This window comes from Mus musculus, chromosome 3, assembly GCF_000001635.26.
Source record: "Mus musculus strain C57BL/6J chromosome 3, GRCm38.p6 C57BL/6J".
Classification (NCBI taxonomy): Eukaryota; Metazoa; Chordata; class Mammalia; order Rodentia; family Muridae; genus Mus; species Mus musculus.
In genome coordinates, this window is record NC_000069.6 from 49,225,478 (window position 1) to 49,243,352 (window position 17,875).

A 17,875-nucleotide genomic window follows, 5' to 3' on the forward strand; every position below is an offset into this window, starting at 1 on the left:
CTTCACCAATGGCCTTCCATGGCCTCTCACAGTGCCGAGCCTCAGCTGCTCTGTGTGACCCCGTCATGCCTTCAAAACCAGTACCACCTGGGTGACCCTTACACATTACCGAGTCCCGCTGCAGCAGGAGTACAACCTTGGCCATCTCTGGAACACAGCCTCTTTGTGCTTTCAGAAAACACTTCCCAGAAGATGTCACCTCAATGATACTGGTCTCTTCTTAATCACCGCCAATTTCTTAGCTCCAGCTAACCAGTATCAGTAGTCCCTCCCAGTAATGCAAAGTTTTTGCTTTGGTAGTTCTGGTATCTTGTTAATCACAGCTGATTCTTCAGCCCCAGCTAACCAGAACTACACAGAATCTTCACAATCAAAACAGCAATGGCCCTGAAAAGAGTCTTTAATTTTCCCTCTGAAATTTCACAAACCAGACCTCCATCTTCTGCAGTGTTCTCAACATTATCTTCCAAGTTCCTACACAACATCTGACAAAGCTCTTAACAATGGATGGATCTTCAAGCCCAAAGTTCCAAAGTCCTTCCACAGTCCTCCCCAGAACATGGTCAGGTTGTCACAGGAATACCCCACTCTGCTGGTACCAATTTGTCTTAGTCAGGGTTTCTATTCCTGCACAAACATCATGACCAAGAAGCAAGTTGGGGAGGAAAGGGTTTATTCGGCTTACATTTCCATACTGCTGTTGATCACCAAAGGATGAAGGACTGGAACTCAAGCAGGTCAGAAAGCAGGAGCTGATGCAGAAGCTATGGAGGGATGTTCTTTACTGGCTTGCTCAGCCTGCTCTCTTATAGAACCCAAGACAACCAGCCCAGAGATGATCCCACCCACAAGGGGCCTTTCCCCCTTGATCACTAATTGAGAAAATGCCTTAGAGTTGGATCTCATGGAGGCATTTCCTCAACTGAAGCTCCTTTCTCTGTGATAACTCCAGCTGTGTCAAGTTGACACAAAACTAGCCAATACAGCATCTAAACACAAAGATCACTCCTCACTCAACTCTGAGTCTTCTAAAGCTTACATCGTATGAATATAAATCGGACATAATTGAGGTAAATAAAAACTCTCAAAGCCACATGATGTTACCTAAAATTGGCTCATTTGATTTATATACAACAACAACAGCAAAAGTAATAATAATAATAACATGAAAACAAATCTAGACTTTGAGGCTCCACATTATTGTTCTATATGGATTAAAATGATAAGCTCTAGTTAGTTGTTTTACGTAAGATAGGAAGGAATATCAATAGTTACTGAATTCCTATTTTACTTTGCTTGTTCTGTCTTACACTACTTAAGACATAGTCTACCTGTATAGTCCAGGTTAGGTCCAAAGTCTTGATTCGTGTAGCTCAACATTCTGAGAGATGAAATGGCACACATGCCCCAGAGTGCATAGCATAAGTAATAAGCTTTACTTGGCCTCACACTCTAACACTGCCTAGACAGAGTGCTCACGTAGACCTTACAAAATAGAGTAAACAAGTATCAAAATAATGAAAGCAATACAAGGAGAAACAAAAAAGGATGGATTTCCATATAATAATGTGATATTTTAAAACTTAGAGAAAATATGTTTATAAATACACAAATTCACCTGGATAATCACAGGGATTTTTTTATTACAAAAATCTCAATTTAGTTTTAATTCTTAAAACTTCTTACAAAAATGTAATCTCTACAATTTAAAATTAAATAGGAAAAAAAGTCACCTTTATCTACAAAAAGTCAAGAAAAGGACACAAGGAACAAAATGAAAGAAATGAGATAAAGAAACCTGCAAAGCATTTCAGTAAATCCAGCGGTAGAAAATCATCCCAACATGCCAACTTAAGGTCAAAGTAAAACAAAGTAAAATGTTCTTATGGAATTTCTATATGGACAAGCAACTTGCTTCAAATAAAATAAGCAAATGTCATTTCAGAGGGAGTGGCATGGTGGTTACCATAAGTTCTATGGGATTTTGGGCAGCCTAGAAGTGAACAGAATGAAAAATATACATGTTTGAAAGTGAAATTCATAGACACAGACACACACACACACATGCATTCATGCTTTCTATACATATCTGTATTGAAGTTAAGTGGGTAAGGATGACTTTAAAGATGAAAAGCCAAAAGCAAGGGACTACAAAGGAAATTTCAGAATAAAAGTTCTATTCAACAATATAACATGGTAATCCCTAACATATAAAACCATTAGAATTCCAAGAATAAATAGACATATGTACAATCCTAGTTGGGATTTCAATCTTTCTATCAGGAACTCACAGATCTCTTCTGAAGGGAAATTAAAAAGCCAGGGCTGTATGCTCATTTTGGATGCCATACATTATAGTCTTGCATAAATTTAAGTAAAAAGAGTCCCATTTTAACATATCTGTGTGTTTGTGTTCTTGTGTGTGTGTGCCTGTATGTGTGCTTATGTGTGTGCATGTGCATGTATTTGTGTCTGTGTGTTTGACAAATATTTCTCATTTGAGAGAAAAACAAAAGAAATCATAGGGAAGAATTAAATAGAACAATATATGGATAAGCGTGTTTCTTTTGATTCTTGGATTCTTAACAGCTAATCTGTAAAGTGAGCTCGTGCTGAGTGATAGTTTTGCTTAGTAGTATCCATGCAAACTTGGCACAGTATAGCACTCATCTTTCTGAGGAATTGTAGACACTCCCCCCACCACTTCATATGCATACACACTTAGAACATCTTGTACATCCTGAAGTGGGTGGTGTGGATGAAATTTTCCAGATAATTCTAACCAACAAACAGCATTGGCACACATTTTCCATACAAGCCAAATTGGGCAGTACAAAGCTTTCCCAATGTTTTAGTTACTTTTTGCTGCTGTGATAAAACATCATGATTAAAGAAACTTGAAGAAGGAAGTGTTTATTTGGGCTTATGTTTCTAGAGTGATGAAAGTCTGTCATTTCAGGGATGAAGCAGACATGGTTTCTGCAGTACCAAGCTGAGATTACCCATCTTGAACTGCAAACAACAAGAATGTCAGAGAAGGAGGGAGGGAGGGAGGGTGGGAGGATGGGAGGGAGGGGAGAGGAGAAAGGAGAGAGGGGAGAGGGGAGAGGGGAGAGGGGAGAGGGGAGAGGGGAGAGGGGAGAGGGGAGAGGGGAGAGGGGAGAGGGGAGAGAGAGATGCTAAGAATGGCCCACACTCTGAAACTTCAATGCCCAACCCCAGAGAAAATTTCTCCAGAAAGTCACACCTCCCACACCTATCCAAATAGTGCCATTAAACTGGAAGCCAAGTATTCAATCATCTGAGCCTATGGGGAGCTTTCTCTTCCAAAGTACCCCATTGGATGGCCTTTGAGTCATAATCTACTGAGCAATCTATAGACTGCTAGAGTGGAGAAACAGTTTTATTCCAACACAGAGAATGGAAAAAGAATGTTCTCAGGGAACAAACTACAGTGTTTCTAAATGTACCAACACGTGCTGTGATGCCTCCTGGTTCTGTGTTCCAGGATAATTGTGACACTTTTACATCTTTGTATCTAAATGGATTTCTTTAAACTCTTGTGATGACTACAGTGAAATCTTTTTTTTTTTTTTGAAAACCCAATGATTCTACTTAGTTCTACTAGTCATCTAATGCAGTAGGACCTTCTAAGGCAACATTTCCAGCAATGGGTTTTGCCTTCCCTTTGATTCCCCATAAGCATGACTATAGGGAAAATGAAATTCAGAGTACATGCCTATTGCTCAGGTATACACAGTCACTCATAATGATTTGGACTGAATATTTCAATCACCGCTAGCTAAGTGTTTCTATAAGATTTTTATATTTTTACAGTGTAGTGAGAGGTGCATTAAGAAACTAAATGAGTGGGACACATGAATTGAAGATACATATTTGAAATGTAGAAACTGAAATATATTTTGTGTTTCGCCACATTGCATATTAGGCACTTTTTACAGGCTGTATAACTTCCTTGAAACTCTCCCGCTGCTACTGCAGCTATTACAATTGTCTTTGGGTATTGAATAATGACTCTGAAAATGCTTTATAGAACTTTAAAGCTCTATTGTTTTTCATCAATGCATTTATCAAACAATTTTTTGAGTCCATTAAGCACTAAGCCTTGGTAGCTCCTGGGGTACAAATAATGCAAAATTGGCATTTTAAGAATGCAGATGGTGAGGGATAGGTGAGGTGTGAGATTCAGCGTGTACTGCAGCAAATATGTATACACACACACACACACACACACATACATATTATATATTGCACTGCCCATTTTGTAGTAGTATGTCAGTGAAATAGGATGAGAGGTTTAGAGAAATAGAGATGTTAATATCTTAACACCACAGTAATTGCCACTATTTATGTACAGGGGGTCCTAGTAAAGTAGACTTTCAATGGCAAAATGTTCACTGCATTTAGAAAGAAATGCCCAAATGAACAAATGAAAGATGAAGAGCCAGATGAAAGACAAGTGAATATACTCTATTACTAAAAGGTAAAATTATCAGATAATGGCAAAAAATGTATAAATGGAGGTTAAAAGTAAATCCTGTAAATCACTAAAGAAAGTTCTTTGCAGCATAATTACAAGAGGGAACTTATTTTCCTAAGGAAATGGCTCAGTTGGTAATAAAATTGCTGCACTAGAGTGAATACACAAGTTCAATAGGCTTCATACACATACAGTTATTAGACTGGGTGCTGTGGATTTATAATCCCAGCACTATGAAGACAGAGACAGGAAGAACCCTGGAACAACCTAGCCAACATCATGAGGTCCTTGGGGTTATGTAGACAATATAGCGTAATAAATGGATCCGCTCCCAAGAAGAGATCCTATCTCCAAAGAAAGATGGCTATCAACCTGAGGTTGGCCTCTGTCTTTCATCACATGTACAAACATGAGCATGCCTCTTAGCACATGTGCGTGCTATGCCCCCAGAAGCATGCACTTATATCACTATCTGTCCACACAGAAAGAATATTTTCATTTTCTCACTTCCTGAGTTACATTGTTCAAGTGGTCTTCTGCAATTTGGAACTTAATAAGTGTTGTGAATGATAAATTTGAAGAGCAGGATAATTGTGAGGGAGATCAGTGCAGAAATTAATTAGGAAGGTAGACCATCATGGATGTGAGGACAGTTTGGCCTACACAAAGTGCCATGTTCTTTTGAAGGACTAGAATGAGACTCTATGTTGAAAATTCCAACCTTCAAAAAAGAATGAAAGAAAGAAAGAAAGGAAGAGAAAGAAAGAAAGAAAGAAAGAAAGAAAGAAAGAAAGAAAGAAAGAAGGAAGGAAGGAAGGAAGGAAGGAAGGAAGGAAGGAAGGAAGGAAGAAAGAAAGAAAGAAAGAAAGAAAGAAAGAAAGAAAGAAAGAAAGAAAGAAAGAAAGAAAGAAAGAAAGAAAGAAAGAAAGAAAGAAAAAGAAAGAAAGAAAGAAAGAAAATGTAATAATGTATATAGTTAAATTCGTCAATACATTTTGCTGAGTAAACCATTAGAAAGAGAAGAAGTTTAGAAAAGTTACTTAGGTATGTAATAAACAATTGAAAGCCTGAACATTCTGTAATCTGATAACTTCACCTTCAGAAATTTGTGTTAATCATAACATAACATAAAGGCAGTATTTATTTTGATTAACTCTTTCAGTGCTCTGCTCAGGTGGGTCCATTGTTTTAGGTCTGTAGCTAGGTAAGAGCATCATGGTGTAAGGGTATGGTAGAAGTCAAGTCTTCTTCTCATGAAGTTCCAGAGGGATCGAAGAAGGAAGAAGAAAGCTGATAATATTATAGCTTTCCAATCAATGAGCCCGTTAGCCTACTTTCAACAAGCAAGATCCATATCCAGGCCTATCTCCAACAGTTCATTCTGCTGTGAACTCAGCAATGACTTAAGCCTTTGAAGTCACCTCTCAGTCACTTCATCAGCTAAGGATTAGCCTGCAGTATCAAGATGATGGGTCTTCTGATTGAGGCATGCTCAGAATGGGGAAGAGAAGAGGGTTAGGTCAGATGGAGTCTTGACGTTCACTGCAAAGAGTCAGTTTTGTTTTTTGTTTTTTGTTTTTTTCCATGTGATTCAGGAAGCATATGGAGGCTTCTGGGGAGAAAACAGAACTAATCTAGTTATTCATGTACCATTATTCCCTTTACCTTCTAGGAATTTGCATGGAAATAAAGATAGAATCCTAAGTGACTTTGGAAGTTGTTTTCATCATCTAAGTGTAATGTTCTTCCTGTATTTCTAATAATTCTTTGGATTGTAATAGTTTTTCAATATTCATGGTTGAATGGAGACAGAAACACATACATATTGAAGTTATAGTTTTCCAAAATGAAGTAATGGCTTATTTGTGTATATATGGATGTTTGCTTATTGTGTGTCTGTGTATGCTAGTGCACACATTCATGTGCATGTAGAGGCCAAAGGTTGGTACTATGTGTATCATACTATCAATTCCCTCAAGTTTTGAAAAATAGTATTTGTGATAAACATAAGCTTGTTGATTTTTAAGCAGATGGATGAACTTCAAGGATCCTCCTGCTGCCACTTCCTCAGAACAAGGATAGCAATACACAACACCATCCATGCCTTCCTTGTCCACAAGTGCTGGAGAAGCAAATTCAGGTTTTGACTTGTTCAGCAAGCACTTTACTGACTAAACATCTTTCAGATATAAACGAAAACATCATTTTATATATGTATATATATATATATATATATATATATATATATATATATATATATATATACATCAAAAATGTGCTAATCAGTTCAGGAAGGACTATGAACTTTCAAATGAGCTTCATAAGGCTTTGAAGTTTAGTCCTTACAACACTGATGGCCTTGAATTACCTAGTCAGAAATGTCACAGACATCAGCTCCCATACCTACATATGCCTTGCTCAGTTACAATCAATTTCTTGATACTTTTATGGTATCTGATTTTTCAGACTATACATTCAAAACTCATTATTCATCATTTTTGCCAAATTCTTCCCATACTATCCTATTAAAAATACCCTGCAATTTACATTTTAGCTATTAATGTACAACTTTATCCATTTATGCCTAAGCTCTGAGAGTTTATATTTTCATTAGACTAGTTTACTAATCATTGTACTTCAGTCTAGAAATGTTCACACACTGCTTAGTAGGGCCATAGTACAAATACTGACTGAGTGAGCAGAAGACACAGAGTAGTGGAAGTTGGCTGTAAAAATTTGACTGAGAACATGGAGTTATTCTTCTCTAAATAGGGGTAAACTTAGTGACAAAGAGAGTCAGTAGGTGACTTTTTATGCAATGTTTTAAATAACAATTAGATATCCAAGTGCATATGCTGAATAAGCATTGGTCAGGAAAGGCTAGAGGCTTGGAGCATCTTAATGAAGAGGTGAAGAATTGGCATAGGAAGAGAAGTGAAGATTTTTGAGCAGAATGAGACATAAAGACTACACATAGTCCATTTAGATACCAAAAGGCTAAGTAAATAATCCATTCAGTCAGTCAGGGTAGACACAGTCAGTGAGGTTGAAAGATACTTAGGAAGAGGGGTGTTCTGGACTTGAAGGAAAGAGAAGTTCACTGAAAAAAACTTTCTCCATCAGAGAGCCTTGTGAGCATGTCTTTGGCAAATTTTCTTGGTTACAAATCAATTACTAATTGATGGGGAATGACCTAGCCCACTGTGGAGAGTACCATCCCTATGCAGCTGGGTCTGGCCATATAAGAACAATGGTTTAGGAGTAAGTCTTTATGCAAGCATTAAAAAAAAAAAATCTCCACATTTCCTGCCTCTTAGTTACTACCATCAATGTATGCCCTCTCTTCCTTTCTTGATGGACAATAACCTGTAAGCTGAAATATAGACTTTCATCCTTAAGTTTGGTCACAGACCTAGAATGCAAATTAGAAAAGATTCATTCTTAGCTCTTGGGTTGGAAGAAGCTAGTAGGAAACTGCCACAGACCGGGACCAATCGCCTCCCCACCCCCCAATCCATGGTAATCAGAGGTTCAGACAGATGGGCATAAAGTCGATGGGAATTGACAGACAGACTCAGACTCAGACTCAGAGAGTGTGCTGGATCTGAATGTAACTTGTCATATCGAGCATCAAACTTTTTATACAGAAGAAAATAGGGAAGTTAGGTGTTACAATGAGGTTACTGGATTCTTACACAAAACAGAGGAATGCAAACACGGAAGGACTGGCAGGAACCAACTGGGATAAAATTCAGTGTTAACAACTGGGATCAAAATCAGCTCCACCTAAGGTCCACTTAATCTTAGAAGCCAGGGGCAAGGGCTATAAACCTTTGGAAGTGGCAACGACTTAGAAGAACTGGGTCACTTAGGTATATATCTTGTAGGATGCATTTTGTCTAGAGCCCTCCTCTACCTCTATATCCTGGCAACCGTATTGAAAAGACTTCTGCTCTTCCGGTTTCCATCCTCAGATGAACTAAAAATATCAATGTTAGATGACCTCTATGAGTTTCCTGCTACATCCACTCCAGTAGGTACAAGCACAACAGGCCCCAAAAACCCGGGTGCTGTCCCGAAGAGAAAAGTTCATGGAAAATTAGTCTCCTGGAACCATGGCATCCTGTATAACGAATGCTCCAATGTCCTTGCTTTGTTGGTAAACGGATCTGTGTGCTCTGCCTTAATATTGTTTTATTATAAGTGCTCCTAAAGATTGATTTTTTTTTTAACATATGGCTGTTAGATTCGAGGCAGTCCTTGATCCGACCCTGGGCATGAATGAAGTTACTGCCCTACACAGGAATTTACCATTTTCTAGGAAGAAGGAAGTTTGTGACCTAAGGAAGAACTGGATACTTAGAACTATAGATAGCTGATTTACACCCATATGCAAGTATTTACAATGGCCTAGGGGGGAGGTGGACTATACAGTAGACTAGAATAGGAACTATGGCAAGGGCAGGAAAACCTTCCCAACTGCATACAAGCTGCTCTGCCAATTTATCTAATGCGTTCAAACCATTACATCTTCATGTCTTTAAAAAAGAAGTACTCTTTTGTTTGTATTGTGATGTTATCTGGCCACATTATGTGTTTCAACCAAATTTGTCTACTACTGGAATTCACCAAGTTAGTCTCTCATTTCTCTTCTCTCATTTCTCTCACTTCTCTCACTTCTCTCACTTCTCTCACTTCTCTCTCTCTCTCTCTCTCTCTCTCTCTCTCTCTCTCTCTCTCCTGACCTTGCCACCTGACATTATTTGCAGTGATAGTAAAAGGGAAAACTCAAGCTTCTGTTAGAACTGCTACCAAAAAAGTTTCAAGTCTATCACTGCCATGTTTAGATGTTATGTGTCCTGTTTCTTGTGGACTGAAGGCCTAGTGCACATTTAGTATGGCATTTTGAGGGTTCTAGAAAACTGTCACTGGAGAATGTAGGCCACTAGAGGTGTATTTTTATCTTGCCCTTAACCTTAGGAATCTTTTTTTGTGCTTCCTGTCTACAACCTACAGTGGCTGCTGCTCTGTGCTCCTAATGCTACCATGTCCTGCCTCATTAGAATGGAACCAAATTATGGGGGCAGGGAGTAGAAATGTCTGCAACAAGCAGCCAAACAATCTCTCCTTCTCTTGAATCTGTCAGATATATCTTCTCAAAGGGACAACAAAGATACACCAGAGCAGTAAATGTAACTTGGATTCCACTGCATATTATAGACTTCATGCTATAAATGTATGTTAAAGTTCTGATACAAAAGCCATTTAAAATGCTTTACCAATGAATAAGTGAACAAATTAGTCATTGCAGGTGAAATAAAAATCAAGCACCTTCAAAAATTACATTTGCCTATTTTACTTGTACTTTTCTATTTTATTCAGTTCACTTTAATGTTAAATGTCTAAATAAAATATTTAAATTAAAGCACACTGCACATCCATTACTTCCAATGTCTCAACTACAGCAACTTGAGTGGGCTTTTTGTGATAAAAAAATAAACTGAATTGATTACTGTGTTCATTTGCTGCTTCCAATTTTATTAGTAATCCTGGAAAACCCTAACCAGTAAATAATGTAAAAATAAATGAGATTAATGTGTGTGTATGTGTGTGTGTTTGTGTGTACTGCAGTATTAAAGTTCTAAGTAAAACACCAATTATCAAATAAAAATCTAGGTTTTATAAGGCATTATATATATATATATATACATATAATATATAATATGTAAGTTATCTGATACTAAATGTATTTTGTAGCTCATTTGTATTGCATATAGAAATCAGTTTATATGTGTAACTGCTATTTCAAATGCCTTTGTTAATGGTTTCTTATATATTTTTATTACTAAAACCTTTTTAAATTTGAATATATTTTCATCACCTACAACCTCTAACCCAAGTTCAATCAAATCATCTTCTCTTTCCTACCCACCCAGGTGGTAGTTTGAATGCTTGACCCATGGGAAGTGGCACTAAGAGGAGGTGTAGACTTATTGGAGGAACTGTGTCATTGCGGGGATCCACTTTGAGGTGAGTGCATATCAAGTGACTTCTTTTGTGATTGGGTTACCTCACTCAGGATGATATCCTCCAGATACATCCACTTGCCTAAGAATTTCATAAATTCATTGTTTTTAATAGCTGAGTAGTACTCCATTGTGTAAATGTAACACATTTTCTATATCCATTCCTCTGTTGAGAGACATCTGGGTTCCTTACAGCTTCTGGCTATTATAAATAGGGCTGTTATGAACATAGTGGAGCATGTGTCCTTATTACCAGTTGGAACATCTTCTGGGTATATGCCCATGAGAGGTATTGCGGGATCCTCCAGTAGTACTATGTGCAATTTTCTGAGGAACCACCAGACTGATTTGCAGAGTGGTTGTACCCGCTTGCAATCCCACCAACAATGGAGGAGTGTTCTCTTTCTCTGCATCCTCACCAGCATCTGTTGTCCTCTGAGTTTTGATCTTAGCCATTCTAACTGGTGTGAAGTGGAATCTCAGGGTTGTTTTGATTTGCATTTCCCTGATGATTAAGGATGTTGAACATTTTTTCAGGTGCTTCTCTGCCATTCGGTATTCCTCAGGTGAGATTTTTTCTGATGCTTCTCAGCCCTTTGCTATTCCTCAGTAGAGAATTCTTTGTTTAGTTCTGTACTCTATTTTTTAATGGGGTTATTTGAATTTCAGGATTCCAGCTTCTTGGCCTCTTTGTATATATTATTTTAGTGTCAACCTTTCCTGTATGCCTTCAGATCATGAGGTAGAGCTCTTGTATCTCCCGCACCATGTCTGTCTGCACGATGTGATGCTTCCTGGGATGATGATGATGTACTGAATCTCTGAACCTGTAAGCCAGTCCTAATTACATGCTTTGCCTTGGTCATGGTGTATTTTCACAACAAAGAAACACTAAATAAGACAAGTAGTTTTTCAAAATATAAGGAGACAAACCAATACAACACAATGTCCAAAACCTACAAAACAAAATATAGCATCACCCCCACCCCTATAAAGGAGAAAATAAGTCCACCAAACTGTAAACACATAAAGGAACACACACACATACATGCATACATGCACACATACACACACACACAAACACACACACACACACACACACACACAAGAAATAAAAACAAAAACCACCAACCAAAACTTATGGAATCAACAATTTGTTAGTCAAGTACTCCTGAACATAAGATTTGCTCTGCAGTGGTTGATGGTAGCCAGGGCTACCAAATTGGTGAAAAGTGATTTTTCCATCTTCCAGCAAGTATTCATGACAATTTCATTGTTAACCTTTACTGTAGTTGCAAGGTTTACACTCATTCATACATTAATTTTTCTTCCAAAATGAAGATGATAAACAAAAGTCTAGAATATCAAAATCAGACAAGACAGATCAAAAGAAGGAAAAGAACAGAAGAGAGGGCATAAGAATCAGAGACCCACTCATTTGTACACACAGTGATACGACAAAAACACTAAGTTGAAAGTCACAATCTAAGCACAGAGGATCTGATTTAGATCAGGACAGGACATGCGCATGCTGCCTCAGTCTCTGTGAGTTGCTCATGTCAATTTAGAGAGCCTTGTATTCTTGATGTTCTCTGTTCCTTCTGGTCTTATATTCTTTCAGATTCCTCTTTTACAGGGTTCCCTGATCTCTGAGAAAAGAGATTTGATGGAGACAGCTCTTTTAGCACTGAGTGTTTCAAGTTCTCCAACTCTCGACATGATGCCTGACTGTCAGTCTCTGTATTTGTTCCTGTGTGTTAGAGGAGGAAGCTCCTCTGATGATGGTTGAAAACAGCACTGTTGTATGAGTATAGCAGAATATCATTAGGAGTCTTCTTATCACTATGTTTTTTTCTCGATTTTACTTTTATTCATGTTTTTTAGACATGTATTATTTCATTTTGGTCAAGGGCCCTGAGATATCTAGTCTCAGATTCTTGTTCACCCAAGCACTGTTGGGTATGAGTCCTATCTCATGGGTGACCTCAAGACAGCTCAGTTATTGGTTGGTTATTCACACAAGTGTTGTGCCACCATTGCCCTAACAAATCATTTCAGGCAGGACATCAATGTAGATAGAGGATTTGTGGGTGTTTTTGAACAAATACCATGTTGTTATAATTTTTGTAGCTTTACAGTATAACCTGAAATGGGGGATGGTGATACCTCCAGCCATTTTGTATTGTTCAGTGTTGTTTTCATTATCCTGGGTTTTCAGTGAATTCAAACAGGAAGCTGAAATGGTATTGTCAAGATTTGTGATGAAAATTTATGTTGTAATTTTAGTGGAGACTGCCTGGAATCTTTAGATTGTTTTTGTTAGGATGGCCATTTTGACTGTATTATTCTTGCTGATTCATAAGCATTGGAAACCTTTTCATCTTCTGATATCTTCTTCAGCTTCTTTCTCCAAGGACTTGAATATTTTTATCATATAAGAAGATTTTTATCATACAAGTAGTTTGTTTCACTTGAGTTACCCCAAGATATTTGATATTCTTTTTTTCCTTATTTTTTATTAGATATTTTCTTTATTTACATTTCAAATGTTATCCCCTTTCCTAGTTTGCCCTCTGAAAATTCCCTATCCCCTTCCCCCTCTTCCTGTTCCCCAACCCATCCACTCCCATTTCTGGCCCTGGCATTCCCCTATACTGGGGCATAAAACCTTCACCAAACCTAGGGCCTCTCCTCCCATTGATGACCAACTAGGCCATCCTCTGCTAAATATACAGCTAGAGCCTCAAGTCCTATCATGTGTTTTCTGTGATTGGTGGTTTAGTCCCAAGGAGCTCTGGGGTTACTGGTTAGTTCATATTGATGTTCCTCCTATGGGGCTGTAAACCCGTTCAGCTCCTTGGGTACTTTCTCTAGTTCCTTCATTGGGGACCCTGTGCTTAGTCCAATGGATGACTGTGAGCATTGACTTCTGTATTTGCCAGGGACTGGCAGAGTCTCTCACGAGACAGTTATCTGTCTCAGGTTCCTGTCAGCAAGCTCTTGTTAGCATCTGCCATAGTGTCTGGGTTGGGTGGTGGTTTATGGGATGGATCCCCAAGTGGAGCAGTCTATTGATGGTCATTCCTTCAGTCTCTGTTCCCAACTTTGTCTCTGTAATTCCTTTCATGGGTATTTTGTTTCCCCTTCTAAGATAATTAAGAATGATGAAATTTTTTTCGTTTTAGGTGTTTCTCAGCCATTCAGTATTTCTCAGTCGAGAATTCTTTGTTTAGCTCTGTACCCTGTTTTTAATACTGTTATTTGGTTTTCTGGAGTCCAACTTCTTGAATTCTCTCTATATATTGGATATTAGCCCCCTATTGGATTTAGGATTGGTAAAGATCTTTTCCCAGTCTGTTAGTTGCCATTTTGTTGAGGCTGTTGTCAAAGGTGTTGGTTTCTATCCACATATTTTTCTGAATATGGTTATGAAGCACGGGACTTTCTTGGTAGAAGTTGTCAAGCCACTTCTGTATACGGTCATAAAATCTACAAAGCTTTTCCTTTCCAATTTGTTTCCTTTTGAATTCTGTCAGTCTTCTTACTGCTCTAAGACATCAAGTACTATATTATAGGCCTAATTCTGTATGTAAAGAATTACAAGAAAAATTAAGCTGTGTGTTGGTAGAAAACAATAAGCAAAATATAAAATGTGGTTTTGAGAAAGGCATTGGCTAGAGATACAAGTCAGTGAAAGGGTAGTGGCTTTGCATGTGAGGCCTTGGTGTCAATCCCCAAGCACTTCCAAAGGAAATTCAACTGATTAAGGAGCAGGTGAGATGGCTCTGTATCCCAAGCTTGCTTCTAAAGCCTGACAATCTGTATTCAGTTGCCAAGACTCATTTGGTGGATGGAGCAAATTGAATTACTAATGTGTGCTATGGCATGTGTGTTTGAACACGTACCAACACATGGATCCTGACATGTACAAAAATATTAGTAAATAGAAGAACAATCATTATAGTAAGTACAATGAAATTCAGAAGCTTCACAGAGACTAATTTATACTGTAACTTTAACAAAGAAAACAAATGCTGTAGATAATCAAGTAAGTAGATAATGGAAAGGTGAAGAAGGTGAGAATGTGAAGATATTTTAGGTGGAAAAAAAACTGATATTAGGTAGAGTGCTGAAGCAACTCTAAAGTTCACCTGCCTCCTACAATAGAGATGCTACTGTGTACTGGAAGCTTCCTCCACAGAAAGCTCTCTCATAAACTGAAGGACACAACTCGCACCTTCAATCCAAAGTAGGACACAAAGAATTGTGGGAATGCCCAGTCCATACAATATCTCTGAAAGATAAACCTGTCACACCTCTTTTATAAAACAGGGAGCCTAGAAACACACACAACCCTTGGGAGGATAAAGCACTGGCTTTCTGCTGCCTTCAGAGTTCACCTACCTAATACTGCTGTCTGCATGAACATCAGATGAGCAAATTTAAATGTACAAATTGAGTTCTATAGATCAAGTTATCTCTTCATTGAGTGTTTCAGTGTTGCAGGAAATATTTTAAAAAACAAAACAAAAAAGCACTGGGCACATTTCCTTGCTTATGTCAGCAACTTTCAGCTCCATTGTAGCCCCTTCGGCTCTGTCTCTACCCTCCAAGTCTATGGTGGGGCCAGAGCTCCCAAGTTCCTTTTGCTGCCATGCCAGTTCCACACATATGACGTCCAGCCTGCAGTCAGCCACCACAACACCCACTTACCTGGTAGAAACAAAACTCTAGAAGCTTACAACTAACCAAACAGATTTATTTATCAATAAATTTTCAATTCACAAGATGCGAATACAATAGTTTCAGAACCAGTTGATAATGGTAAAAGCTGCTACACTAGATTAGACAAATTATCCCAATATTCTATCCTTTATGATACCATAACAAACTGTGGCTATCAAAACCATGCTGGATCTGCTATTTTTTCCTCTCCTACTGTCTCCATCCTGGATCGTCTCCTTTCTCCCGAGATGCTCTTTGTCTCTGCAACTCTTAGCTCTGCCTCCCTTTACCCTGTCCAATCACAGGCCTCCTGCTGCACTAATATTTTAATGCAATGGGGCAGGGAAAAATCCTTTCACATTTCACAAAACTCACTGATGGTCAACAAAAATCTCTGATTTCTTTTTTGAAATAATATCATTTGTGAATTTAATATTAACAGAAATCAGACATTTCAAGTATTTCATGTGTTATATCTAATAACTTGAAATTTTAAGAAATTTGTGCATTTTATGGAAATGTTCTGTGCAATAGAAACATTTCTGATGCTGCTTGTCTTTTTATTTTCTTTAGATGCTTTCTCATTTTGCTGTCAGTAACTTGTGACTTTTCAGATTTTTAACCTAAAGGCCTATCAGATGTATTGACATCTCAAGAAGAGACTGCTTTCTGTATCATCGATTTTCTTCATTGTTTTTCTATTTTCTGCTCCACTGATTTCTCTCCTGATCTCTATTACTCAGTTTCCTCTACTTATTTCAACTTAAAGATTCCATTCATTACTATAGGACACTCAGCTATTGACTTGACACTCTTTCTACATAGTTTGTTTCTTGTAGACAACACAGAGCTAGCCTTGTTTATAAATGTATTTAATTGGGTGCTTTAAGACAGTTATTGATTTTAACGTGATTAATAATAGAGTGAGATTCCAGCATATCTCCTGTATTTACATTTGCTATATATTCATAAAGTGTCTCCTCTTATGCACGCTCACTCTTTATGTACAGGGAACCTGACTGGACATTTTATGCGACTCTCTCTCCTTTTATACTTTATCAATGATTTTCCTTGTAAAAATTTCTAGTTATAATTGTCATGTTTGTCACAAATTTATAATTAACCTGCCTTCAAATGTTGTACACTGCTTCATGATTAGTCTGGTTCCTTTTAAAAACATCTGTAGTCCTCTCTTATGTTCATATGGACAAGGCTTTTCTGTGTGGTCATGTTCAGTAAACACATGGTGTGCTGCTACATTATTAAAATAAACTATTTTTATTACTTATAGTAAAATAAAATTATCATAAACAAACATTATCATGTGGACCTGCTATGTATGAGATAGTACACCAGTGTACTTGGTCTTCATAGATTCTTCCCTTAACATCTTCTTTCTTGGACATGGCAGTTACTGTGAGCACTTGAAATATTTTACCACACTCTCTCCTTTTTGTCTTTGCTTTCTGAACAGAAGAGTCTTGAAACTCTTTCCATAGTTTCCAGAAACTCAAGGCATTTCCCCTTAAGTTTCCCTGGAAGGTTTCGTCCCTTTACCTTTAGACCCTTATCTTCAGCATCCTGAAGATGATGATTGGATTATTAGTTTAATATCCTGTGGCCTCCTTCAGTGTCCTGTACATAGGAAAATTCTCAGCCTGTAATAATTTATAAAAATATTTCTTCTGAGTCAATGTCTCTTTTCTCCTTGCAGTATTCTAATCATGTCTATATTGAAATTGGTTCACTCACAAAACATAATAAATTTTTACATTTTCATTCTCTCTTTTTACTCTCTCTGTATTTCAGTTATAAAATTTCCATGATAGAATCACATCAGTCTCTGAGGTTATTTCTTTTAGCCATGTCTACAGTGCTAATGGGTTCACCAAAACTATGCTGTGTATATTGTATGGTGTTTTAAACTATGACACATCTTGGAATCTTGGGGACTCAATCTTTTCTATGGGAATGGTTTATTCTGGCTTCTTTCTGCCATGTTATATTAAATATCATAATATTTATCATACTTGTTTTGTATTACCTGAACTTATTTAAATCAGTACAGTGATGAGAAGTGGGGTGAATATTACATTAAGGCATGAGATTAAAAGTTATGAGTTTATGGGAGTCACCCTCCCTCAACTCAAGCTGTATTACAGAGAAATCATGATAAAAACTGCATAGTATTATACAGAGACAGGCAGATAGATCAGTGGAATAGAGATGAAGACCCAGAAATGAACCCACATACCTATGTACACTTGATCTTTGGCAAAAGATGTAAAACCATCCAGTGGAAAAAAGACAGCATTTTCAACAAATGGTACTGGCTCAACTGGTGGTTAGCATGTAGAAGAGTGCAAATCGATCCATTCTTATCTCTGTGTGCAAACCCCAAGTACAAGTGGATCAAAGACATCAACATAAAACCAGATACACTGAATTTAACAGAAGAGAAAGTGGGGAAGAGCCTTGAACACATGGGCACAGGAGAATTTTTCCTGAGAAAAACACCTATGGCTTATGTTCTTTCATTTCTTTTAGACAAGAGCAATTTGGGGTTGAAAGTTTTGTAGCTAGGTTGATGCTCCCATCTCTCCACTGAGTGTCTTGTCTGACT